The sequence below is a fragment of the Ruditapes philippinarum genome, unplaced genomic scaffold, assembly GCF_026571515.1.
Source record: "Ruditapes philippinarum isolate M1 unplaced genomic scaffold, ASM2657151v2 ctg1204_1_1_1_1, whole genome shotgun sequence".
NCBI lineage: Eukaryota > Metazoa > Mollusca > Bivalvia > Venerida > Veneridae > Ruditapes > Ruditapes philippinarum.
In genome coordinates this window covers 127,194-154,066 of record NW_026857162.1, presented here as the reverse complement: position 1 = coordinate 154,066, position 26,873 = coordinate 127,194, and the positions used below count along the sequence as shown (strand labels likewise).

The window sequence follows — 26,873 nt, the reverse complement described above, 5'->3', positions numbered from 1 at the left end:
GAGAATGCAGAATTGAAAAAGAAACTCGGAGACTTGGAGACTCGTTTTTCAGAACAGAGAGAGGTAAAACAAATTACTTTCTCCTTGTTAACTAAATGATGTATGTTACTAACTTACACCTGTATGTTACATTAAAGAAGAAAAAGATAGTATTTTAATTTTGAAGAATCAATTTTATGATTTGAGTTCTTGTGGCAAAAGTATTAGTACTGTGGCTATTTAACTAGGAAAAGCAACCAGGTTCACCGCATGTACATACAATGGGTCTGAAGTGTATTTTCGTTGCAAAAAATATTTGTTTGAATTTTGAAAAAAAAAAAATTAAAAAAATTACAAAATGCCTGTTTGAAAAAAGTTTCCGTAAATTTCCTTATTATAAAAACACATGGCACATACAGGAACTCTTGCTTAAAGACTAAAATCTATTGTACAATATATACCACACTTAGATGTTAAATGTAAGCAATGCTTGCTTATTGTTAAGGTAACACTTCAAGGCTAAATTATAGCTATGCTTGCCCATGGTAAAGATACCACTTATAGGTTAAATGTTAGATATGCTTGCCCATAATGAAGATACCACTTAAAGGTTACTTTTAGCTATTCTTGTTCATGGTGAAGGTCACTCTTAAAGGTTAAATATAAGCTATGCTGTTTAAATGTAAGATTTGCTTGCTCATAATAAAGATCACACTTAAAGGTGAAATGTTAGCTATGCTTGTTCATGGTGAAGGTCACACTTAAAGGTGAATGTTAGCGAAGCTGGTTCATTGTGAAGGTTACATGTAAAGGCTAAATATTATAATATATCTTGTTTGTTATGTTAGGGTTTGACCTAACCCGTTGAAGGATTTTCTTCAATCATTGTTAGTTTTCACAATTCAGCACTGAGAAATGTTGAGTTTGTTGTCCAGGGACAGATTTTGATATAAGATAAGGTATAGAACTATGAGCCTTGATAATCATGATGGTAAGTTTAGCTTTAAATTTGTACTGCTTAGAAACATTTTTTTATTTGAGAATATAAAATGTGACCCGATGACCTACTCCTAAAATGCAGAACATATTCTTACAAGGAATTTTGGGCGAGTGATTAAATAGGGCGATCATGATTGTTATTGTGCTAAAATATAAAAATGAAATAAAAAATATGTACACAATTCTGTACATACCTTTGCGTATTAATAACATATCTTAATAACATCTTGTTGATTTAAGTTTTGAACTAAAAAGTATTTTAGGAGTAAAGAAGATGGGTTGTTTTTGCAGGAGGTGGCAAAAATAAAGACAGAAACCTCAGGTCTAACTCCGGAAGAGTATGAGGAAACCCAGAAAGGTAAATATTTGTTTTGATGGTGTACATACAAGTGTATGATATTGCCATTCATATAAAAAACAATAGCTGAAGATCAACGTTACTTTATTATTTTAGAAATTTATATAATGATTTAGTATTCCGGATCTTACAGTATCAATGACTTAATTATATTATTAAATTTTTGCATTATACCCTACCTCATAATGTGGTTGGTGCTATAGACCCTTTCATTTAAGACCACCGGATTCAAGTTGTCCCCCTTGGGGGATACATAGGACATTGTCGATACGATTAAGTACATAAATAGATGAATATAAAGATCTTAAACCTTTCTTGTAAGATTGGCAGATTGAAATTGCCAAAATTGTGTGTAATTGAATAAGATATTACAAAAAAGGATGGTTAAATGAATAAGAATGTTTACTATAATAAGGATAACGATTTGTTTTAATACTAGACCATATGGCTTGGTAACTGGTCACGGTTACCATTTTCGTTTGATTCTAAATAATGGAAATTGTCGCACTGTGTTTTACCAGGCAGTTAAATTGCCCTATTTATTAATTGCAAGATACTGTATGATTAAAATCATTTTGATAAAATTATTACTAAGACAAAGAAAAACAATAATATAAATCTATGTAATTTCAAAACGTGTTCTGGCATAAAAAGTAAAGATTCTTTCGAATGTACATGACTGTATACTATTTGCGTCGTGTTAAAATGCAATCTCTATATATTAAAGCTGGTAAAGTGATATTTCCACTGAATCATTTTATTTAATTCAAACGCTGTTTATCAATTTTTGTTTTAATCACTAAAAACACGTACACAGAAATTCGATATATACTGAATTATAATTTTACGTATAATTGACTGTGCCAGTTGGTAGTCATTTTGGAGTATCAAATCAGTTAGGCATGACCAATAAAGTCCCCAAGATGATCCATAAACAAATTCAGACCATAAATATTTTGACAACTAACAAAAGTGATGTTATCTGATGTAATGATTTTAATCAGTTATGATTTAAAATTGACTAAATCTCTTGTTTTGGCTCGACTACTCACAAAATAGGGAGAGATATTGTAATTGTGAATTTTGACATAACTACGGCAATTTTTGAAGATAAAAAATTCTACATTATTCAGCCTCTTGTTTTACTATCAAGCACTGAGACAAGTCAAACGCACTGGCTCTTGTTAATAGATAAGTTAGGGAGATTTAACATTATTGTTTGAAGACTTTTCATTATTGACACTGGTAATAAGTTAAAGTTCTCGAAAGGAACATGCGAAAACTAAGGTTAAAGCTTCTTGCCCCAAGACGAGTCAAAATATTTCAATAAAATCAAACATCAGAAATGTGTACTATGATTTAAGGAAAAGTAAAATGATACAATATTCAAGTAATGCATGTTTTACAAGTTATGTGCATTTAAGGACTGACTTTTCAGTATTCACAACTATATTTCTATTGCGTTACTAACGCAGTAAGCTATATTTATGCATAATTTGACCACTTTTTGGTAATTTACTTGGACTGTAAGTGCCATTTATAATGTGTAAATTGCTGCCTATATATTAAACATTCAAATACATTTTCAAAATTTTCATGAAAATTAGCATGCATCTGGAGGCGTGCTGCTTTAATCAGCGCGAAGATCTTTATATTTTGATTCGCACCAAGATTAAAGAATGAGAACGTATTAGCATGAGACAAGTTCAACGTTGTTTAGCGCGAAATGTTTCTTGCGAGAATGTAAAATATTGCCACTTTTTCTATGAAAATACAGAAAGAGGGGTAAGACTTTAGAAAAAAATAGCATGTCAATAGTTGACCTTCAACTGGCCCAAACAGAAAACCGTATATTTAAACTGTATTTAATCCACATGTAAACTAACGGTTACTTAAAAGTGTCTTCTTACAAACGTAACAATACACTTTATGAATAGCTCTGCTGGAGGAAAAGTATAAAACCCATAATACCTTGCTTGGTAAAGGTTTACATATAAATATCAAAAAAAATTTCGAAAGACTTTTTGTTACATTACTTTTGTTCAGATAAAGTTTATTCATTATATATTTTCTTGTTATGTCCCCGACATATAATGGCTGGGGCATATAATGTTACGCTGTTCCGTCATTCCGTCCTTCCGTCATTCTGTCATTCCGTCATCATCAGTTTCCGTTCATTATCTTAGTAACGGTTGCACACATTCAACTCAAACTTGATAAATGCATATGTCATGAGAAAATACAGGTCAAGTTCAAATTTGGTCATGGTTCGATGATTTTTGGCAGAGTTATGCCCCTTTTACTTTGAAATTAATGTAAAATTTTTCAGTTTCCGTTCTTTATCTCCCCAATGGTATAACAAATTCAACTCAAACTTAACAAATGGATATGTCATGAGAAACTACAGGTCAAATTTGAATTCGGTCATGGTTCTATGATTTCTGGCAGAGTTTTTCCCCTTTTACTTTGAAAATAATATGAAATTTTCAGTTTCAGTTCATTATCTCCTCAACTTTATTACACATTCAACTCAAACTTGACATATTGATATGTCAAAGGAATGTGAAGGTCAAGTTCGAATTTGGTCATGGTTTGATGATTTTTGGCAGAGTTATGCCCCTTTTACTTTGAAAATAATATGAAATTTTCATTTTTCGTTCATTATCTCCCCAACGGTATTACACATTCAACTCAAACTTGACATATGGATATGTCAAGGGAATGCACAGGTCAAATTCGAATTTGGTCATGGTTCGATGATTTTTGGCAGAGTTATGCCCCTTTCACTTTGAAAACAATATGAAATTTTCAGTTTCTGTTCATTATCTCCCAAACAGTGTTACACGTTCAACTCAAATTTTACATATGGATACGTTAAAAAATGCGCAGGCCAAGTTTGAATTGGGTCATGGTTCAATGATTTTTGGTAGAGTAATGCCCCTTTCACTTTGAAAATAATATGATATGGTTTGATGACTTTTGGCAGAATTATTCCCGTTTAAATTAAAAAAATATGGAAATTTTCAGTTCACATTTATTATCTCCCCATCAGTTGTACATATTCAACAACAAATTAAAGATATGGATATGTCATAAGAATGCATTGGTCAAGTTCGATTTTGGTCATGGTTTGATGACACTTTATTAAAACATTTATATATACATGTAATATCTTGAATCGCCTTAATGGTGGGATTTTTTTATTTTCATATTAACCTGACGAGCTAGCTGTGAACGAAACTTTTGCTGCTGTTCTTCGTGATTCTTTTGTCTTTTGTGTAGTCATATTTGCTGCTTTTGCTGTCTTTGCTAAGGTAGTAAGAATTTTCTTTTGTCATTTTTTATGAAAGAAATGAAATAAGCAAACTTAGGGAGACAAAACTAGTAAGACAAAAAATAAATAAATAAATAAAAATAAACAAATAAATAAATAAATAAATAATAAAAAATAAGTAATGGATACAGTACGAGTTTTTCTTCTAAAGTGTCTTCTTACAGACGTTAGAAGATAAACAGCAAATTGTCCAAGGCGAAGCCGAGGATAAATTATTGATTGTCCTAGAAAACTGTCTTCTTTACGTCTTTCGAACAAATTACGAGTAATTGTATCCGACTTATAAGACGTTCAAGTTTAAAGAACAGATTAATTAATCACGCATTTAATTATAAATAAATCTAACTGACTTTAAATGTATGTTCACGTTGAAAATATAAAACTATAGAAAATATTTGCATGGCCTTTAAGCTAAGGGCAGTGAAAGGTGTAGGTAAAATTGTATTCGCATGGAATTTTCGTGCACTTATTGCAATCGGACATATTTCACTTTTATTCATGATAAACAGTGTTAAAATGCCTGCCTTCATGAGTGAGATTAATTAAGGTGATTCCGCTTTGTCAGCCATGTTTGTTTTCACAAAGTCTGTCCAAAGTGAAAGTAGGCTAAAATTCATATAACAACAAAGCTCACATAGTTATATAAAGAGCCATTTGCAACTACACTTCCGGTTTTATGTTTTAAAGACTATTTTAAACAAAAATAAAAATGATAACAATAAGAAAATTTACCTTGAATGGGCTAAATTTCTGAAGACCAAAAACATTCTGTTGCAAAGTTTTATGCACATTTCATGAATGGCAAAATCCTTTTTAAAGTCTGTTTTAGTGCCTACAAATTTTTTTTTTTTGCAGAAAATACAAAAAACTTTAAAAACATAAATCTTAGGAAAGTAGTTTATTTGACCTTGAAACAACATGGCCACCATGACACGTGTAAAAAAGTAGTACCATGAAAATAAACATCATTTACCTATTTCTTGTGTACATGACAAACACATAAAAAAGGTTAGATTTTAAAATTTGATTGTGTTTTCATTTGAATTGTAGTTCATAAGGCTATAAATGATGATTGTTTTCTTGCACTACCTTTTTACAAAAAAATAATGGAGGCCATGTGCTTAGAAGAACATGAGATACTGATTTATTTGGAGTTAAGTTTTGAAAGATTTTTGTATTTGCTGCAAAAAAAAAAAAAACTTTTGTAGGCACTAAAACAGAATTTAGAAAGGATTTTGCCATTCATGAAATGTGCATAAAACTTTGCAACAGAATGTTTTTGGTCTTCAGAAATGTAGCACATTCAAGGTAAATATTCTTATTGTTATCATTTTTATTTTTGTTTAAAATTGCCCTTAAAATATAAACCTGGAAGTGTACTTTCAAATGGTTAATCATTTTACAATAAGAGCTTTGTTGTTTTATGAATTTTAGCCTACTTTCACTTTGGACAGACTTGGTGAAAACAAACATGGCTGACAAAGCGGAATCACCTTAAGTCACGTCTCTGACATGTTTTACTTCAATGTTAAATGGATTAATGGATAACGTTTTGGACCCCAATTTGGTAAGTTTCCTTATTTGCAAGCTTAGAGCTGAACACAATGTTCAGCTGGATATGGCCTATGATTTTTTGTGAGTTGGGATGGGACAGTAATTTATCATGTAAATGTTGTTGTTTTTAGCTCACCTTGCACAAAGTGCAGGTGAGCTTATAGGATGGCCAATCAAATGCGTCCGTCGTCTGGCGTCCGTCCACATTTTATATTCAAACGACATCTTCTATAATACCACTTGGCCAATATTAATGAAACTTGGCAGGAATCCTCTTTGTATAAAGCTCTATCAAGAGTGTTCAAAGAATGCCATTTCATGAAAAACTCTGGTTGCTATGGCAACTAAAAGAAAAAAAAAGTTCTTATACTTCAAAGTGGAAAGGGCTAGAGCTAATATATTTCTCACAAGGCATTAGCTTCTAAGTTTCTACAAAGTGTATTCAAATTATGGTCTAGAGATGAAAATTGGTATCTGTTTTGGGGATTAAAAGTGTTTTTTTATTGCAAGATTATATAGACTTTCTTTGTAGGGATAAATTGAGGTAGTGTCTATTGTATTTTTTGTCTCAGCAGACATTATTATGAAAACTTTTCTGTTTAAAGCATTAGATAAATGAAAAGGTTATGAATGCGAAATCAATGTTTATTCAAAACAGAGTCAATCAGAATAGCACAGATTTGAGATTTACAGTGAATTTGATTTCCCCATTCAGTAATGGATTCTTCCATTAATTTCGTACCACCATCAGAAAGGAGACTGTGTCATTTCCAAAATACAATGTAAAATATTTCGGTTCTTGACAATGACTTGCACATTTTATTGTGTAAGATATTGCACAAAGAAACGAAAGTGAACAAAAAATGTTGCACTTTTTCACAAAAATTAGACGATAAGGATAAAAGTTCATATAGTATAGTTTATACAGTACAGATATTTCTTAAAATACATCCTTCCGGTTTGCGGGAATAATCACATATTTCAACATAGTGTACGCCGGTCTTACTGATGGACTAGTTATGTCATAATATTTCATTCTGAGAACAAACATAAAGCATTGAACAATGCATATCAATCAGTCCAATTCAACAAATTTGCCTCAGAAAACATGTGTATCAATGTGACTTCGGATTGAGATTATAAATAGAACTAAACCGGAAGTATGACAAAATCGATGCCATGGACAAGAAAATTGAGAATTTCTTTAACATAAACTCGTATTTCATAATTAAGAAGTGAAAATGAACACAGTTATCGGTGTGCTTCGTTGAAACAGGTATTTTGTAAAGTATTAAGGCATGACATTTAGTATTTATGCAAATATCACCTCCCGTGCTATGACTTCTAAAATTAAACATGTACACATGTGTTATTGACCTCAATAAATGTAAATGAAAATGGAACAATAATTATGGCAATTATCCATGGTGCTAGTAATACTTAATTATCTTATCATATTGTTAACTAAGCAAAAAGCTTACGTAATTTAAAAAATTACCTTACCTCACAATATTATCAATTTAAACAGGTCTAGTATATCGCCAGATTAGTGCATGATGCACCAGTATGTGTATGATGCACCAACTGATGTATTTTATGATGCACCAATTGGTGTACCAGGCTATCATTCAAATCTTTGAAGACCCATTATTTTGTAAATATAGCAAAGTGAATTGTGGCACCAGCACTTACTATAGATAATATCCATAGAAATATCCTGAAACTTAAGATAAAGATGTAAACACTGGCAATTCTTGTACTTTTTTGAAAATCTGCATGATACACTAATTGGTGCATCCCAAAATTGGAAGTGGTTATTTATTTTTTTACTTTCCAGTCAAGAGACAATTTTAAAACTATGTATACCTGATCAGAATAATAACTAAATATGAACTATGGAAATGAATCCATGTCTGAAAGTTACAATTTTTCAGTGGATGAAAACATTAAAATCTCCTGAAGTTCATTTAGATCAGAAGTTGTGTTATTCTTTGTCAATAAAATAGGCTATTACCAATGTTATGTGCAGGTGCCAAAACATGATTATAAATAAACAACAAATTATTTACAGAAGTGCATTTATCAACATTTTTATTCACCGATCAGTGTATGATTGAATACATCGATTTGTGTATTATGTACCAATTTGTGCATCATGCACTAATCTGGCGATAAACTAGACCTGTTAAACTTGAAAATCTTCTCAAAATGACTTCCAAAACAGTATTTTTTGAAACATGAGAATGATTCATGTAGAAAAATAACACAAGAAAACCGGTAGGGGACTAAAAACTGATTTGACTCGTGAAAATTTTGGCCAAACAGTTTGCCACGTGAAATTCTGACCTTCCTGAGATCCCTGCTGTTTGTTGTTGTTTTTTATAACATTTTACAAGATTTAATTTTACAATTAAACCTGTGTATAGAGCCACTCTTGTGAACAGAAAGAAAGAAGTTTTTGTAGAAAGGGGTGTTCTTATATGATAAACCACAGATGCTTGAAGGGGTTAACTCTTGCCCCCAACATGATACCCCTGAGTAAACACTATCAAAAAATATTTTAATATTCAAACACTAATGGGATAACTGTTACAACTATAATACAGGTTTTCGAAAAAAATATATTTATGAAAAAAAATACTGTTTACCATCATGTATTAAGACTTGTTTCCGGGCAGGCAGGCAAATTGGTTGGGCCATTTTTCGTAACAGTTTTCTCAGCTACTACTTATCAGAACCTCATGATATTTAGTATACAGCATTAACACGTTTTCCATACCATGGGATTCGATTTCAGGTCTGTCGCTCATCCACTTCATGTTTATTGACTTAGTTAAAGTCATAATAATGGTCAATGGTAGGAATTTTTCGTAACAATTTTCTCAGCAACTACCAGCATCCCAATTCACGCACTACCGTGCTTGATTCACACACTACAGTGCGTGATTCACACACAAAATTCTAGATGCACGCATAAAAATTGTAAGTAGGTGGTACATGCACGCAAAGTAAAATCATCGAAATGAATGAATGGGATAGCATAATATGCATATCAACCAATTGTCGTTGCCATCTACCAATTGTTAGGGACAGTCTGAACCCGGTCACAATTGCATGTCTGTCTGCTTTCAAAGTCATCTCAGTCTGATTCGTAAATATTTTTAAGTCATGTCTTAACGTCACATGTACTGTCTTAAGAAAAAAATTAACTTCAATGGCTTGAAAAACCAAACACAGTTAATGCAACTACAAAGTGGATATTGTCTCAATGATTATTTGAACAAGATTTGGGCTAAAAACACAAATCTGTGTAATTGTGGAGAAGTGGAGACAGTTACACATTTTATAGAGGGCTGTACCCTGTACGAGAATCCTAGAGAAAACTGAGGAAATAAATATTTCTAAAGACTGGAATAAGTGTATTTACAAAAGAACTGTTGCTGTCAGACATACAAGAAGACCAATTCAAAGACTATAGACAAGAGCTGTAAAAAACATTGCTAATGAATTTGTCAAATTATCCAAAAGTTTTTTTTTTCCTTTTTTTCCCCCCAAGTGTTTTTTCTTTCAGTATAGTTTCTATTTCATAATCATTATTAAGTTATTGAAACCCGACTTGAGAGTTTTTACCGTAATCGGAAATACCAGAGTTTAGCTGTAAATACCGGAGTGACAACACGACCATTATTAAGGCTTCAAACAAAACGAAACAAAAAAAGTTTTGGATATTTACAACTGCCAAAAAGTAGTCTGTGTTCTCAAATGATCAGAAAAACGTTAGTCACTTGATTTTTAACATTACCTTCAATTGTGAGCTTGACGTATGGCATATGAAATGAAAATATAAACAATTGAGATTTTGAAATAAATGTACATAATTTCGGATTTACAAATGTACAAAATTTTGGTTATGGGTAATAATATGGACTAAACAAAGTGATTGTAATGGCTGTTATATTGCTACTTCAAGTGATGAGCTCGTGTCTGTGTTAATGGATAGTAATACTAAGTGTCACAGCTGGTCATTAATATCATGTTGACTAAAATGTTCTTACAAACAAAATCATGTTTAAAATTATGTGTACCCCCAGATTTTGAAATGTACCCCCAATTGTCAATGTTTGTTTGTTTATTTCTTTCATTTTACTCCTTTTCCCAACAGTATTTCAGTCATATAGGCGGGTAGTTTCCTAACCATCGTATCTGGAGAGTTACACCAGTACTAGACTACCTTCCTCCGCGCTAAACTACCAAAGCATCTCCCGGGGATCGAACCCATGCCAGAGAGTTAACTGGTTTAGAAGTCATCGACTCTAACCCTTCGACCACGGAGGCGGTTAATTTTCAATGACAGGGGGTTCATGTACCCCTACATTTGAAATTGAGTGGACATGCTGACTACTTATCACAGCCTATTGATATTTGGTATACAGCATTAACAAGTAGTCACATACCATGGGATATGATTTCAGGTATGTGGCTCATCCAATTCCCGTTTGCTGACATAGTTAAGTTTTTGGCATTAATTGTAAATTGAAGGAAATTTCCGTACAGTTTTCTCAGCAATTACATATCTCAAACCTCTTGATATTTGGTATTGTGACTGCATTAACACGTGGTCCCAAGTTCAGGTCTATCGCTTTAATATTTACTTCCTGTTTACCGACTTAGTTAAATGTTCGACATTATTGGGCAATGGTAGGAATTTTTTGTATCATCACAGCCTTATGTTATTTGGTATACAAATGCAACCCGGCCATTTTTGTCTCATATTTATTGAAGTATCATCCAAATTTGTACTTTGTCTTGTTTATTATGATGTCATTGTTAAATTTTTCATGATGTAAACACGCTAGAGGATATGTATTTGAGCAAACTGTACTTTAAAGAGAAAAAAAGAGATATTTCTTTACATTTGTATTTGCATTCCTGTTGCTGCTGGCCAAAAATACTTTACATTTGACACTAACCTTTAAATGACATTAAAGAATTTCATAAACCTGGTGCTTGTTTTTAAAAAGAAAAATACTTTTAATATCTATTCCTTAAGGTGAGCGATATAGGGCCATCATGACCCTCTTGTTTATTATGTCAGATACCAAAATAAAGATAAAGTTTTAGCATCATCCAACGAACTATTGTTAGTTTCGTCAATGCTAAAATCAACAGTAACTTTGTTCCTGGAAATGGCCATCCAATTGATTTGATCCGTTACTTCAGTTTTTAGTCAGTTTCTATGGTGTCCTGTTTGAGGCAAATTGACTAAATCTCTTGTTTACACTCGACAATTCGAAAAGTAGAAGAGCTATTGTAAATATGAATTTTGACAGAATTATGTCCCCTTGAACTTAGACAATTTATACATTATTCAGGGTCTTCTTTTACTATCAAGCACTGAGTATAGTCGAGTTCACTGGCTCTTGGTAATAGATCAGTAGCGAGATTTAACATTCTCTTTCAAAGAACTTTCACTATAGATACTTGTACTGTAAATAGGTTACAGTTAAGGCAACAAACATACGAAAATTAAGATAAATCATCGCCAAGATTTTACATTTTGATTCGCGCGAGGATTAAGTATGAGAAAGTATCAGCATGAGACAAATTCAACGTTGAATGGCGCGAAAAGTTTCTTGCGAGAATGTAATATCTTGCTAATTTATCTATAAAAGTACAGAAAGGCGGGGCAAGACTATAGGAAAGAAATATAAAATACCAAGAAAAGTCCTTTAACTGGCCCAAGCAGGACACCATACATTTCAACTGAATTAAATCCACTAGGAAACTAACAGTTATTTAAGTGTCTTCTTACAGGCGTAAGAAGACACTTTTTGAATATGTCTGCTGGCGTTAAAGTCGAATGAGCATTATGACAATCTTCAATTGTATAGAAACAAAAAATAAATATGTTCCTACACTACTATTAAGTATTGCATTAATGTCGTGGCATAGCATTTTTAAAGGTCAGGGTCACCTACGGAGGTCAAAGGTCAAACATGAAACATTGTCCTCTTCCCTTTATGCATCCTATATCCTTTGAAGATATTTAGTTCACCTGTCACAAAGTGACACGGTGAGCTTTTGTGATCGCTTTTCATCCGGCGTCTGTCCGTCCGGCGTCAGGCCGTAAACTTTTACTTTAAAGGACATCTCCTCATAAACCACTAAGCCAATTTCTTCCAAATTTGACTGGAATAGTAAATTTTAAAAATTGTTTAAACAATTATTTCCAAACAGAACTTAGGTTGTCATGGCAACTGAAAAACTTAAAATATCTTCTTTTAGAAAACCGTAAGAGCTAGAGCTTAAATATTTGGCATGAAACATCATCTATATAGTCAGTGTCTACCAAGTTTGTTCAAATAAAAGCCCTGGGGTCAAAATTGGCCACGCCCCAGGGGGTCATTGTTTTTTCCCTTAATGTATACCCAGCCACAAATAGAGCACAATTCAAGCATAATGTAAGTATATCAGAAGCTCTCTAGTAAAGTATATAAGAAGCTTGGTTACAGTCCCTGCTTCATATGTGCTTTCACCTATTTGATGGAAATGCTAATGGCCAACACATAGGTGAAGCTCCTTTGAAGCTTGGTTCGAATTATGCTAATTAGGCTTCAACAGTACTTCTTTAAAGTATCTTTGGAGTACCCCTTGAGAAGTACATTTGAAGCTTACATATTAAGTGCATTCAGTGTAATTATGCAGCACATTTGAAGCCCATAAAGAAGTACAGATGAAGTCTCAGTTACAGAAGCATATCTGAAGCTTCTCTTTGAAGCACACATGAAGCATATTGATGAAGTACAAATAAAGTCCCAGTGAAAAAAGTACTATTGAAAATCAGTTCACATTTTTAGATTTCTCTTGAAGCTTTAAACTTAATGAAATAATTACAATTAAGGTTTTACAGACATAAGGAAATTACAAAATCTTACCTGAGTACTTTTTGTTCAGGTGAGAATTACTGGGATCCTACATATTACCGGACAAAATATGATGTTTTTTATCTGTAACTTTTATTTAAAATGATAAAAAAAGAATGGAATTATAACTAAATAAATGTGGGTTCTTAATACACGTAAACATTCCATAAAAAACATGATATTAAACATTTGACAGTAGAAATGTGTCTTTAAAGTAGGGCATTATAAGAAGACAACTGAATTTACTGTACGACATTTTGTTTTAAAAAATTTTGAAGTTGTGAAATGAAATTAATCTTTAAATAATCAACAAGGAAACTACGACTATTGCATGGCAAGGTTAAGATATTTGAAAAACCAAGTATGTCACTAGAAATAGACACGGCAGCCATGCCTGTTACGAAGAGGTCACTATAAAGGGTGTAATTGAAATCAACGCGATCAACTCAATGAACATATTGATTCTTCATGATCCTTAAACGTATAACACATTCTGATATTCAAATGGAATTTTGTTCTCTGTCATACTGTTTCCTTTTGGTCATCATGAGTATCCTCACATTTCCTTAAATATGTTTTGTTTTTGTGTCGCCTCTACGGAGTAGTGGTGACATATAGGGATCACTTCTCTGTCGTCTGTCTGTCCGTCCGTCTGTCCGTATGTCTGGCCGTTTGTCCGTCCGTCAAAAAACTCCTCATAAACTACTGGTGCAATTTTATCCAAACTTTACAGGATTTATCAGTACCCAGTCTAGTTGTGCATTTTGTCAGCATTTTCCAGTTCAATGATTTTTTGTCAGAGTTATGGCCCTTTAATAATTTTTATTTTTAAAGTTTGTCCGGACTTCTTCTCTTATACCACTAATGCAATTTCAATGAAACTTTACAGGATTGATCTGTAGCACAAGTACTTATATTGCACAGGTTTTCTGGTTAAATGACCCTTGACGGAGTTATGGCCCCTTGATAACAAAGGTGTTTTTTCTTTGTGTTGCCAGATACTCAAAACTTGTCCGGACTACTCGTAAACGACTGGTGCAATTTTATCAAAACTTTACAAGTGGCGACATATAGGGATCACTTCTTTGTCGTCCGTCTTTCCGTCTGTCGTCCGTCCGTCACAAAACTTGTCCGGACTTCTCGTCATAAACTACTGTTGCAATTTCATAAAAATTTTACAGGAATAATCAATATCAAGTCTAGTTGTGCATATTGTCAGCATTTTCCCGTTCAATGATTTTTGTCAGAGTTATGGCCCTTAATAATTTTTATTTTTAAAGATTGTCCGGACTACTTCTCTTATACCACTAATGTAATTTCAATGAAATTTTACACGATTGATCTGTAGCTCAAGTCCTTGCGCATATTGCACAGGTTTTTCGGATGAATGATTTTTGGCCGAGTTATGGCCCTTCGATAAAAAAGGTGTTTTTTACTGTGTGTTGCTAGATACACAAAAGCTTGTCCTGACTACGCCTCATAAACTACTGGTGCAATTTTATCCAAACTTTACAGGAATGATCAGTGCCAAGTCTAGTTGTGCACTGTCTGTCTGTCTGTCTGTCTGTCCGTCAATCACAAAACTTGTCCCTACTACTCCTCATAAACTACTGGGGGTATTTCATCCTAACTTTACAGGAATTTATGTCGCCACTACTCCGATCACTTTCTTTATATATAACATGTTTTGCCCTGTTAATCATTTTTGTGTCTTCCACTACACTGAAACTGCAACATGAAATTGGCGATCATGAGGCAACACATGTGATCACTGATCGCCCTTGTTTTAATTTGCATTTCTTTGTAACTAGCTTGGACTAAATTTCAAATTACTTTTTATTATTAAGATGTTATGATTGACTCCTGAGGTAACGTTAAGAAGAATTAAAAGTAAGACCTATCTGAAATAACCCATTCAGGGCCTCCATATTCAGGCTTGTGCAGAACAGATTATTCCCCCGCATGACCAGGTCATGAAATAACTAGTTAACGAAAGGGCATGTTAGTTAATAAAGAACTGAATCAACAATATGTAATAGTTAAAGAATATATACCAGGACTTTACCGGCTGGTATCAGCGCATGGGGCGACAACAAGGGTCAATCATAGGAAATTATTCGAGACGGAACGTCGAGATTAATTTCCATGATTGACCCTTTTGTCGCCCCATGCGCTGATACCAGCCGGTGAAGCCCGGGTATTTATTCTTTAACTGTTTTATCGCATGACCATCACGACTTTTTTCTTCTCTCGTAATATTTGCTTTATTTAAACATATAAAAAAGTTAAGAAATACCCACAGAAATGCACCCATTAGATGCCGTTGAAGGAACTGGACATAAATAGCCATTTTATGAGGTAAGTTGATGCATTTTTTCTAAATGCGAAATAATAGTCATCTTTCCAGCTGATTTTCAAAATATAATCTTGGAAATATTGTCGATAAGTATCCCGGGTATATCTTGTACGCATATTTTTTAAAACTAACGACAATGTTGTGATTTTTACTTAAAGGCACATTATGCCTCACAAATCCTTTTTATTACATTCTTTAGAAATGTAAAACACATGTTTAATAATGATTTAATAATGAATTTAGAACATGTAAGATATTTAACAGCTGAAGAAAGAAAGTAGCGCTAAATGTGCAGTAATGTGTTGTAAAGGTAGCAAAATGTAAACAAATAGTATTTTGACTTCCATACAAAATACTAATTCATTATAATCATACCAATTGCCAGCAAAGCAAAAGATGCAAAGATAGTTCATTTATATGGCAAATAAGTATTTTTTGTGGAACTTGTTACAAGACACCAAATATTTAAAATTTTGAGAAAGAAAAAATGATAGCATTTCTGACGCATAATGTGCCTTTAACACTACTTCCATCTATTAATAATTACGCTATAATATTATGTTCATATACGTGTAGTGACTGGCTTACTGGTCAGAATCTCCTGTAAAACGACGGCATTGTTTAAAGTAAAAAAGAGAAAATAATTTGATCATTGTTTCAGGTTTGTCCTCGAGGTCAGGATGCAGAAAATGGCGATTACTTTCCACTGCAGTCCACATCTTTATAATAACTGCATTTTCAGATTTTGAAAAAAAAGAAAGAAAAAAGATCGAGATGATGTGTAAATTTAAAAAAAAGTCTGTAAACTGTGTAATGTTTTGTTTTGCTCTTTTTCGGGTATGCTCACTTTATTTGTTGAAATAAAATAATAAACTGGGCATGCGCGAGCAAGTGTACTGCTACCTCATTTAGAGCACCCCAAAGCGTACTGATACCTCATTTACAGCACCCAAAGTTTTCCATTACCGAAATTTAAAGAAAGTCTATCTTCAAAGAAAAGTTGTGGCGGTCATGCGATAATTTCATGTGAGTGGTTTTATTGTCATTTACTTTGAAATAGAAAGTGTGTGTACTATTCAGACTGTATGATTTTTTAATCGGAGCAAAAAATAAAGCACTATTTGGCAGGAATTGTTTTTGTCCGGTAAACGGATTGTCCGGTAAATACATAGGATCCGAGTACAGTATCAACTTTCAACTGATAAATAATAATAATTCATTTAATGTTACATCAAGTAAATTTATTCAGTCATTTCATCCACATTAACAAATACGGTTCCATGCATCAAGGTATAACACTGTAAAACATTTTATGGGCGTAACATTCAATTAAATTTCAATTTATACATGTCCTTCACTTTCAGTCTTTTCCAAATGGATTCACTGGCACAATGCTGGTCTGATTTTATATGAAGGGAATACCTCTTCTGCATCCTGAAAATAAAAATTAAAATGATTTTTATTATGTATATATGCACATATGTTCTGAATTTAAAAAAACAACAAAAACATAACACTTAGACAAAATATCTGGAAAAATAGTTTGCAAATATATTAATGTTGAATTTTTCAACTAAAGCATTAGCACAAAAAATGCCAGGAAAACAATTCATACAGTCATAGCCTATTTTGTTACTTTTGGGGTCATAATCATCTTAGGACATATAAAGTCTTTGAAGGCCAGTCAGATAATGAGTGGCAATGCTGAATTATTCACTTACTTAATGGTTAAATAGTCATTCTTTTACATCATAAACTACATCAAAATCTTAAAATGCAAGTTTCAAATTTTTGTATCACAATTCTCACCAGTGAAAGCTTTAGGTGCATAAAGCAATAGACATAAAAATGATATAATCAACGTCATGATTAAAAAGTCAGGTTTACATCAACCGGGAGTACGGAAGGCAAAACTCTTAACATCTTCAAAACGAAACCAAAATATTATTTTCCGACAGGACTAAATCTACGTGATTTGACGTGCACTATTGCGATACAAGTAAGTGTTATTGCTTTAAGGAACAATCAGTTTTTTCACAATCTCTCTGTGAAAGATCAACAATGAAAAACTGAATTGTAGAACGAGAACGGTAGGCATGTTGCTTTGCATTTGCAACGGATTCTAAAATCTGCTTTAAACTGTAGTCTTTTTTTTCGACTTGGAACTGGTGCCAGAATTGACAATTGAAGAAAAATTTAAGATTTATGTCATTCATGATAAAAATATGAACATATTTAGGTAGAGTTTGCTTTAAGGAACAATCAGTTTTTTCACAATCTCTCTGTGAAAGATCAACAATGAAAAACTGAATTGTAGAACGAGAACGGTAGGCATGTTGCTTTGCATTTGCAACGGATTCTAAAATCTGCTTTAAACTGTAGTCCTTTTTTTCGACTTGGAACTGGTGCCAGAATTGACAATTGAAGAAAAATTTAAGATTTATGTCATTCATGATAAAAAATATGAACATATTTAGGTAGAGTTTTGCCTTCCGTACTCCCGGTTGATGTAAACCTGACTTTTTAATCATGACGTAGACCAGATAACGCCAGAAAACGAAATAGCTTGCAACTGAAGCCCGCTCTAATACAAGCAACTTCAAAGGTTATGCAAAGTGTTTGATAAAACGGCTTATAAACTGTCGAAGTCCAATATTCTGTGGAAAGCTTATATTTTCCCCCGTATAAATATTTACGGCTATTTTCTTTTCCGAATCGGAAAATCGAGTCTTGGAAATGATGCCGAAAATGACGTCAATGTCACGTGGTATTGCCACACTACATGGTATCAGAAATATTGCTGATTTTTTAACATTAGATTAATTATAATAATATTATAATAATATTATAATTTAGTTAAAAGTGATTTAAACTAATACACAACAACAACAATGGATCTTAGTGGCATTCCACCACCAGTAATGAACTGGCAAAGCTTAAATTTAATTGAACATTGGCAAAAATGTAAATTAAACGTTGAACTTATATTTTCTGGACCACTTAAATCTAAATCAGAGGAAGAAAAAGTTTCATACTTATTGCTATGGATTGGTGACGAAGGCAGAGAAGTGTACCGAACATGGGACCTTAGTGCAGAAGACGCAACATGCTTAACACATATTATGTAAAATATAAAGATCACGTGCAACCAAAACTTAATCCGATATTTGCAAGATATCAGTTTATGAACGAGATTTAAGGAAGTGACTCAGTTGACGCGTTCGTGACGAGGCTAAGAAACAAAGCCACAGATTGCCAATTCACAGACAAAAATGTAAAACATCCGAGACAGAATTGTATTTGGATGTAATAGTTCTAAAGTGCGTGAAAAACTAATAAATGAAGGCGAAAAATTAACATTAGACAAGGCAATACAAATTGCACAAAATTACGAATATTGCCAAAAACAGATGGCAACCATGGGGGCAGTCGCGCAACAACCAATTGTTGCTGTTAAGACGCAAAGGCATTATAGAAGAGAAACAATCAGCAAATGGACCAACTAAGACGGGAAGATTCAAGGACATGGATCACAAAATGTTTGTGGGCGTTGTGGCACGCGACATGACCAGAGAACAAACTGTCCGGCAAAGGGGGCTACATGATATAAGTGTAACAAACTGAATCACTTTTCAAAGAAGTGCAAATCACAGAAAAACGCTATAAGTGTCAATCAAATAGGGGACAATAGTGACATTGAAGAAAATGCAGTTGATGGATACTCAATTAATACGGTGAGTACTAGCTTACCAGACTGTGTTAAAACCGAAATTTCTCTTGGCCCAAACAACTGCCCAATATCATTTAAGATTGACACTGGCAGTGCTGCAAACATTCTGCCCAAGCAACAATTTCAAGAACTGAATTTGAGTACCCCACTTGAGGCCCCTGATTGCAAATTAATCTCATATACAGGCGAAGCACTTTCAATCCTTGGAACAGAACAGTCATGTTGACCTGTTATTTAGCAAATCAGTCAATGATTGCAAAGTTTTATGTGGTAGACAGAAATACATCCCCTCTCTTAGGCTTGCAAACGTCATTAAACCTTGGCCTGATTAAGCTCACATTTTCTGTGGAACACTCCCTCCCTGACAAGAATAAAACATTTCTGACCAGAGGAATAGTCATGAAAGAATACAGTGACTTATTTTCTGGTATTGGAATTATTGATGGTCAGTGCAGTTTGCATTTAAAGGAAAATGCAGTACCGACTATTTACCCACCACGTAGAGTACCCGACGCCTTGAGAGCACGTGTAAATTCAGAGCTTTACAGAATGATTAAAGGCAAGATTATCACAAAAGTCAATGAGCCTACCTATTGGGTTAATTCCCTTGTCGTTGTAGAAAAGCCCGAAACTGGGGCATTACGAATATGTCTTGACCCTAGAGCATTAAATAAGGCAATTCGTAGACCGCATTTTCGCATGCCTTCTTTAGAAGATATAACATCAAAACTTAACGGCGCATCAATGTTCAGTATTCTTGATATAACGCATGAATATTGAAGCTAACAGCTTGACAAACGGTCGTCAATGCTAACTACGTTTAACACGCCGTTCGGAAGGTACAGATGGCTTAGACTTCCGTTTGGTATATCGGCTTCCGGTGACTTATTTATGCAGGAAATAAGCGAAATTCTGGAAGGACTATCGGGCGAAACATTAATAGTCGACGATATTCTTGTATACGGTCGCATAAAGGAAGAACACGATAAGAATATAAAGCACGTGCTAGAGCGCGCAAGAGAAAAGGGTGTCAAAAATGCAAAGTTGGTGTACAAGAAGTACCATTTTTCGGTCATGTAATAAGCAAGGATGGTCTTAAGCCAGACCAGTCCATGGTCAAAGCTATAGGCGAAATAGGTCCTCCAAATACGAGGCCAAAGTTAGAAACATTTTTAGGTATGGTTAATTACCTTGCAAAATTTGCGCCAAATTTCACGGATGCGACAGCTCCCCCCAGGAGCCTTTTGAGAAAAGATGTCGAATTCTGCTGGGAAGAGCAACATGATAGAGCCTTTAAAGAGGTTAAACACATGATATCTGAAGCACCTGTGTTAGGTTATTATGACCCGAAAGCACCACTCATATTAGAGTCTGACAGCTCGTAGGACGGAATAGGCACGTGTCTCATACAAAATGGCAGACCGATTGCATATGCGTCAAAAAGTTTAACTGAAACTAAAAAGGGTTATGCTCAGATAGAGAAAGAGTTATTAGCCTTATTGTATGGTTGTACTCGTTTTCAACAATACACATACGGGAGACATATGACTGTACACTCATATCACAAACCAATCGCTGCTATAATCAAAAAGCCATTGTCAGCCGCACCACCTAGACTGTTGTCTATGTTCCAGGCAAACACATTCCGGTCAATGATTGCTTATCTCGACAATGTATATCAGATTCGCAGTCAGAAGTAGTTCAAGGACATGACACACATGTGCACACTGTATGTAAACAGCTCCACTTCCCTGATCAAAGATTACAAAATGTCTCAGAATAACAAGCAGTGATAAACAAATGGTCATTTTAAAACAATCTATCAGAGTAAAGATCAAGGTGCCCATCAGATATACTTGAGTTCTGGAACCATAGGGATGAACTAAGTTATGAAAATGGTCTTATATTTCGAGGTCAAAGAATTGTTATCCCAAAATCACTCCGCTCTGAAATTATAGGTCTAATACACACTAGGCATTTTTGTGTAAACAAAACGGTTGAGCGTGGGAAAGAAAATTTCTTTGGCCCGGCATGATTAAACAAATCACAGAATTTGTTTTACAGTGTAGAAATTTTCTCTCGTATCGTAATTCAAATGCAAATGAACCGCTTATAAGTCATGAGTTTCCTGATAGACCGTGGCAGAAAATTGGCACACATATTTTACTCATGATGGTAAGAATAACTTGATAACAATTGACTATTATAGTCGATTCTTTGAAATTGACTATTTGCCAGCTACTCGATCAAATACCGTAATACAAAAACTTCGTGCACATATGTCGCGATATGGAATTGTTGATATATGCATGAGTGATAACGGACCACAATTTTCGTCAGCAGAATTTGCAGCGTTCGCGAAATCATGGGGATTTACTCACATTACGTCATCGCCATATCATAGTAGGAAAAATGGAATGGCTGAAAAGGGTGCATGATTTCGCCCAGATTCCGCACCTAGATTTAGCCCAGATTCCATGCCTAGAATAAGCCCAGATTCCGTGCCCAGATTCTGTGCATAGATTCAACCCAGATTGTTCAGATTACTGTTATCCGGCCGGAATCTGTGTGGTAATTCTGTTCCATTTCTGGGCAGAGCATTTCATACTGAAATTAATATTTGGGTCACTAATTGTTTACCTATCTCAAAATTGCAGCTGCGATTTAATAAGATTGCAGCTGTGAACTAGTTTAACATAGGCGATCTTGCAAATCTGCAAACTAGTTAGTTTGCGAACAAGGCTAAGCTTGCAAGCGTACAAAGCTGAGCTTGTAAGCGTGTTTTGGTTCCAAATGCAAGCTTGCAAGCGTGCAGTAATCTAATAAGCTCTCTGCAGGTTAATGAATACGAGCTTGCGCTAAATGCAAGCTTGCAAATGTACGGCAATCTACTAAGCTAGCTGCAAGCTTGCAGATTAAATAAATGTGAGCTTGTGCAGGCAGTAAGCTTGCAATTGCATGCTTGCAGCTAGCGTATTTAAGTTCGTTTAGGTTCCAAATGCAAGCTTGCGCAAGCTAGTTTCAGCGTCTTTCATGCATGCTTCATACGATCTTGTAGCAAGCTTACAATTTTGGTTTGGGATTTGGTCTATTTTTTTAAGGAAACCTAAATCTAAAAAAACAGTTCATTTTGCATCTAGTTAATTTTATTGTATATTGACTTTCAAATATTAACATAGTTCAAATTACTTACCACAAATTTATTCCATAGAATTGGTTATCAGCTTGCCTCCATTTTTAACTGGAACTTTAAGTACACATTTGATGCCCCATTATAAATGTTAATTTAGTTTAGATTTTTTTTGTAAACCTGTATAGTTAGAATCATTTCAACTTATTAACAATAATCACATTTATTTTACACTAGCTCATGCACTCATAATAACATAAACTTTGCAAGCAGATCCAAGCATTCAAACACTTCTGTATAAATGACCTGAGGATGAAGATTTTTTCTGGGTATTAGGTAACATGGAGCAAGGGTATTGTAAACTTACTTTATCACTCATATTCTCATGTATCAGATAGGTCAGCTCAACATGGGCTTTTTTGAAAACTGTTGGAAGGGTTCATGACTTCCACTTGAGGGATCACATATGTTTGTGATAAGAATATTCGCAGTGGAAGAAAACAGTGGCAGATTTACAGATGGATGCAGAAATATTGCAGTCATGTAATTTAGGTCTTTGAGCATCTTTGAACTATGTAAATATTCATGAAGAAAAATATTCTCTTTTTTAAATACTTTTTTATGTTAAGCAGATACTGATGATACCAATTACAATATATTTAGATATTTTATGAGCAATACTATTTTTTAGAAAGTTTTTTTAATGTCAAAACTGGCTCTGCATTTGTATAATAATGATATTTTATTGATGGATTTAATAAATATATGTTTCACCACCATGATCTATAGAATGTGAAATCTTTATCAAAGTAAAATGTTTATATTGATTTTACTCAGTTATTTTCTTTTTTATATATGCAATTTCATGGACTTTATGAAAAAAATTTTAAGCTGATAATCATATCAGAGAACAACTAAAAAATACAAGTTTTATAAGCATTTTTGAAGCCCCCTTAAAACAAGTCCTGCATTGCTAAGTTTCAAAAGCACAACTTAAGTACATTTTGTATCAAAATAACTTTCAAACAAACAGTCAAAGTCCGAGAAGGAGCAAATAAGTCGCTAGTACATAATACTATCAAAATGAAGCACTTGAAAAGCCCTGTGCTTCAACTGAAGCATACATTCACAAATTCACAAGCTCATTAGAAGCAGGAAGGGGCTTCAGATGAAGTACAGCTGCAGTTGAAGCAAGTACACTTAAAGTCCCTAGTACTTCAGCCGAAGCACAGGTGCTAGTTATAAAACTTCTATGGAAGTCCAGAAGAAGCATATTAAAAGTAGGAGACTCTTGTGAAGTGGGGGGCTGCTTTTATGGCTGGGTATTAATAATAGTAAACACTTAAAAGATATTTTTTTAAAAACCGTAAGAGCGAGAGCTAAGATATTAGGCATAAAACATCTTCTATTGGGTGTTTACCATTTTTCTTCAAATAAGGGGCCCTGGGTTAAAATTTGTCCGCCCCGGGGATCAATGTTTTTCCTTTTAAGTATATAGTAAAAACGTAAAAAATCTTCTTTTAAAAAACCAAAGAGCTAGAGTTTAGATATTAAGCATGAACTATCATCTAGTGACTGTCTACCTAGTTTGTTCAAATGAAAGCCCTGGGGACAAAATTGGCCCGCCCAGAAGAGGGGGGTCATTGTTTTTCCCTATATGTGTATAGTAAAAACTTAAAAATCTTCTAAGGGCTTAAGGGCTAAGATATTTATCATGAAACATATTCAAATGGGTGTCTACCAAATTTGTTCAAATAAAAGCCCCTGGATTAAAATTTGCCCTGCCCTGGGGGGCCTATATGCAGGTGGGCGATTTCGGGGCCATCATGGCCCTCTTGTTTTAAATTGGCATAATTGTTTACTGCAACATGAAAAGCCATGCCACAGCTGTGCCAGTTCAAAGTCAATGTAACTCTTGAAAGTCAAAAGTCATATATCAAACATTTTCGTCTCTACTTTATAAATTCTACACTTGTCAACGATTTTCTATAAATTTGGCACTGATCACCTGAATAAGGCAATGTGCTGATTCAAGCCCACTGTCTTACCAGCTCAAGGTTAAGGTCACCATTGGCTCTTAAAATGTATTTTTCCCTTGTAAGATCTTGTTGTGAGGAGATCTTGTTATATTAAGATTATTTGTAAGTATTTCTGATTTTAAGGACTGTTTAATAAATTTCAGTTTGTCATACACAATCAATAGAACATTATCGCAGTGATGTACTTAAAGTATCAGCAATACCTTTACAACCAGATGAGGAACATTATAACTTCAATGACATTTATATAAGACCCACTATAACAAACAAGATAGAAAAGAACAGAGGGGAGTCTGAAGAAAAAGAAATAAAGTCCATGACAGAGATTTTCACGGAGATCCACAGAAATTTATTTATGTTGTTGGAGATGCAGGGTCTGGTAAGAGTTGTTTCTGTAAATATTTGATCAACTGTTGGTGTATGGCACACAGTAATGGACACAATGAAGATGATGAGTTTGAAAGAGTCAAGGAAATGAAAAAATTGATTTCATGTTATATATTTCTCTTAGACATAATGTTAAGATCCGAAGTGTCCAAGAAATACATGAAATGCGATATGATAAGATGAAAAATTTAAGTAAACTTCTGGAAAATGATTCTGAAAAGATAATTATTTTGCTTGATGGTTTAGATGAATGGTCTTTTGACAGTGAGACTAGGAATGAGTTCCAGGCAGGGCTTTTGGAACGTGACATTACAAAGAAATACACCATTGTTACTTCATCATGGCCATGGATTATCACAGTTTGAGAGTAAGTAATAGAGAGATTCATAAATTATTGAAATTAAAAGGGTTTAATAAAACACATGAAAAAGAAATGAATAAGAAAACAATAAAAGCATTAAATGGATCATAAGATCCAAGTGAGTGTGAACAAAAGCTTAAGGTACACTCATTAGTTGACCTGAAACAGGTACCAATTATGCTGCAGCAATTGATTTGTCTATTGTGTGATGGTCAACTCGATGAAACCTCAAGGTATGCTATTTATACTGTTATGTTAGAACTTTATTTCACCTAGAATATCTATAAAACTTCAGGAAATAATGCAGAATGTATCGAAAGTTCTCAGAATGTTGAACTCCCTCAGTATTTAACAGATGTAGAGAAATGTAGAATAATAGTCATCTTATATATGGTGTGTCGCACTTACCTTATGAGACATTGTTCAATTATCCGAAGGATAAGTCCTTTACATTTGACAAATCTGTGTTTGATGATTTGAAAATATCACAAGATGTGCAAGAAACATGTCTGAAACTGAGAATTTCGACAGAAGATAAATGTCCTTCTTTATCTGTATCAAAACCTAAAAGCTCATTGTTTTCTTTCATTTACAAATCAATGCAAGAATTTCTGGCTGCAGTGAATATTGGTATCAATTTTAAGATAAGAATAAAGTTGTCAGATAGTACGCAAATAGAAAAGTTTGATTTGCAAAGCAAGTGCATTCAGTTTGTTAATGAGGTTTTTCAGAACTGTTCAACAGTAAATGACATATTAGAGCAGTCAAATGTTATCATTATGCTATGTGGTGTACAACCTAAATTAGCAACACATATTTCAAAATACATATATGATACTGTGTCAGAAAGAAGACTCTCGTGTTCAGGAATACAGGAGAACAATAAGTAGTGACATTTATTACGATCATCATTTTATTACTGATGTTCAAAAGCTTATGTTTGATTCAATGGAAGAATAAAATGCAGCATGTATTGGAGGAAATAATCTTGTGTTTTATATTGGAGATTTGGTCTTTGATAGATGGGGTCAGTCAAATTGTGATATTGTTTGTTCAAGTATTGATCAGAAACAAATTGTTCCTGACTCTGTTCTGTCTATTAATGTAAATAACATCAACACAAAAAATATTAAAATCACAAAATATTTTCCAATGTTTCGTCATCTTGAAAAAAATGCAATATCGTATGGATATGAATCACAAAGGTTATCAAGTACACAAAGTGATAGTACACAGAGTATTGATGAGATAAACAATTGTGTTGCCGAGACAATTTAAGTTAATACGTTAACATTAAAATCTCTGTCTCTTGATAGTGTCTCTTACACTGACAAGTATTTCTCAGTGTGTAAAACAGTTGTTAGTTACCTACCTAGTATGATCAATCTTGTAGCTATAAGTATGTTTGGTATAACAATGAGTCATGATGATACAACTATATTTTGTAATTTTCTTGAGGGAACCTGTCATCTTGAAGAAATACATCTTTATTATGTTAAATGTGAGTGTGAGAAGACAGGGCTGGGAATCAAAACTGCGTCGTATCCTACAAAATGTAAACAAACGCCGCCATCTTGGAACGAAAAACGTATGTTTTTGTTTATAACTCTTTTTGTTGGAAATGACTGAAAACCAGATATATGTATTAACACGCTACACTATTTTCCGCTTCGTTCGGTATATGTTGCTTGCACAACTATTTTGTAAAACAAAAGTTATAGCG

At 33.7% G+C, this 26,873-nt stretch overlaps 1 long non-coding RNA gene across 1 annotated transcript; it reads left to right on the top strand.

Annotated features, from left to right (window-relative positions):
* On the top strand, window positions 1-26,873 carry LOC132748962 (uncharacterized). Its single transcript, XR_009628343.1, has 4 exons — window positions 1-63; window positions 1,270-1,336; window positions 4,565-4,650; window positions 24,546-26,873. It is a non-coding gene; the product is annotated as an uncharacterized LOC132748962 (long non-coding RNA).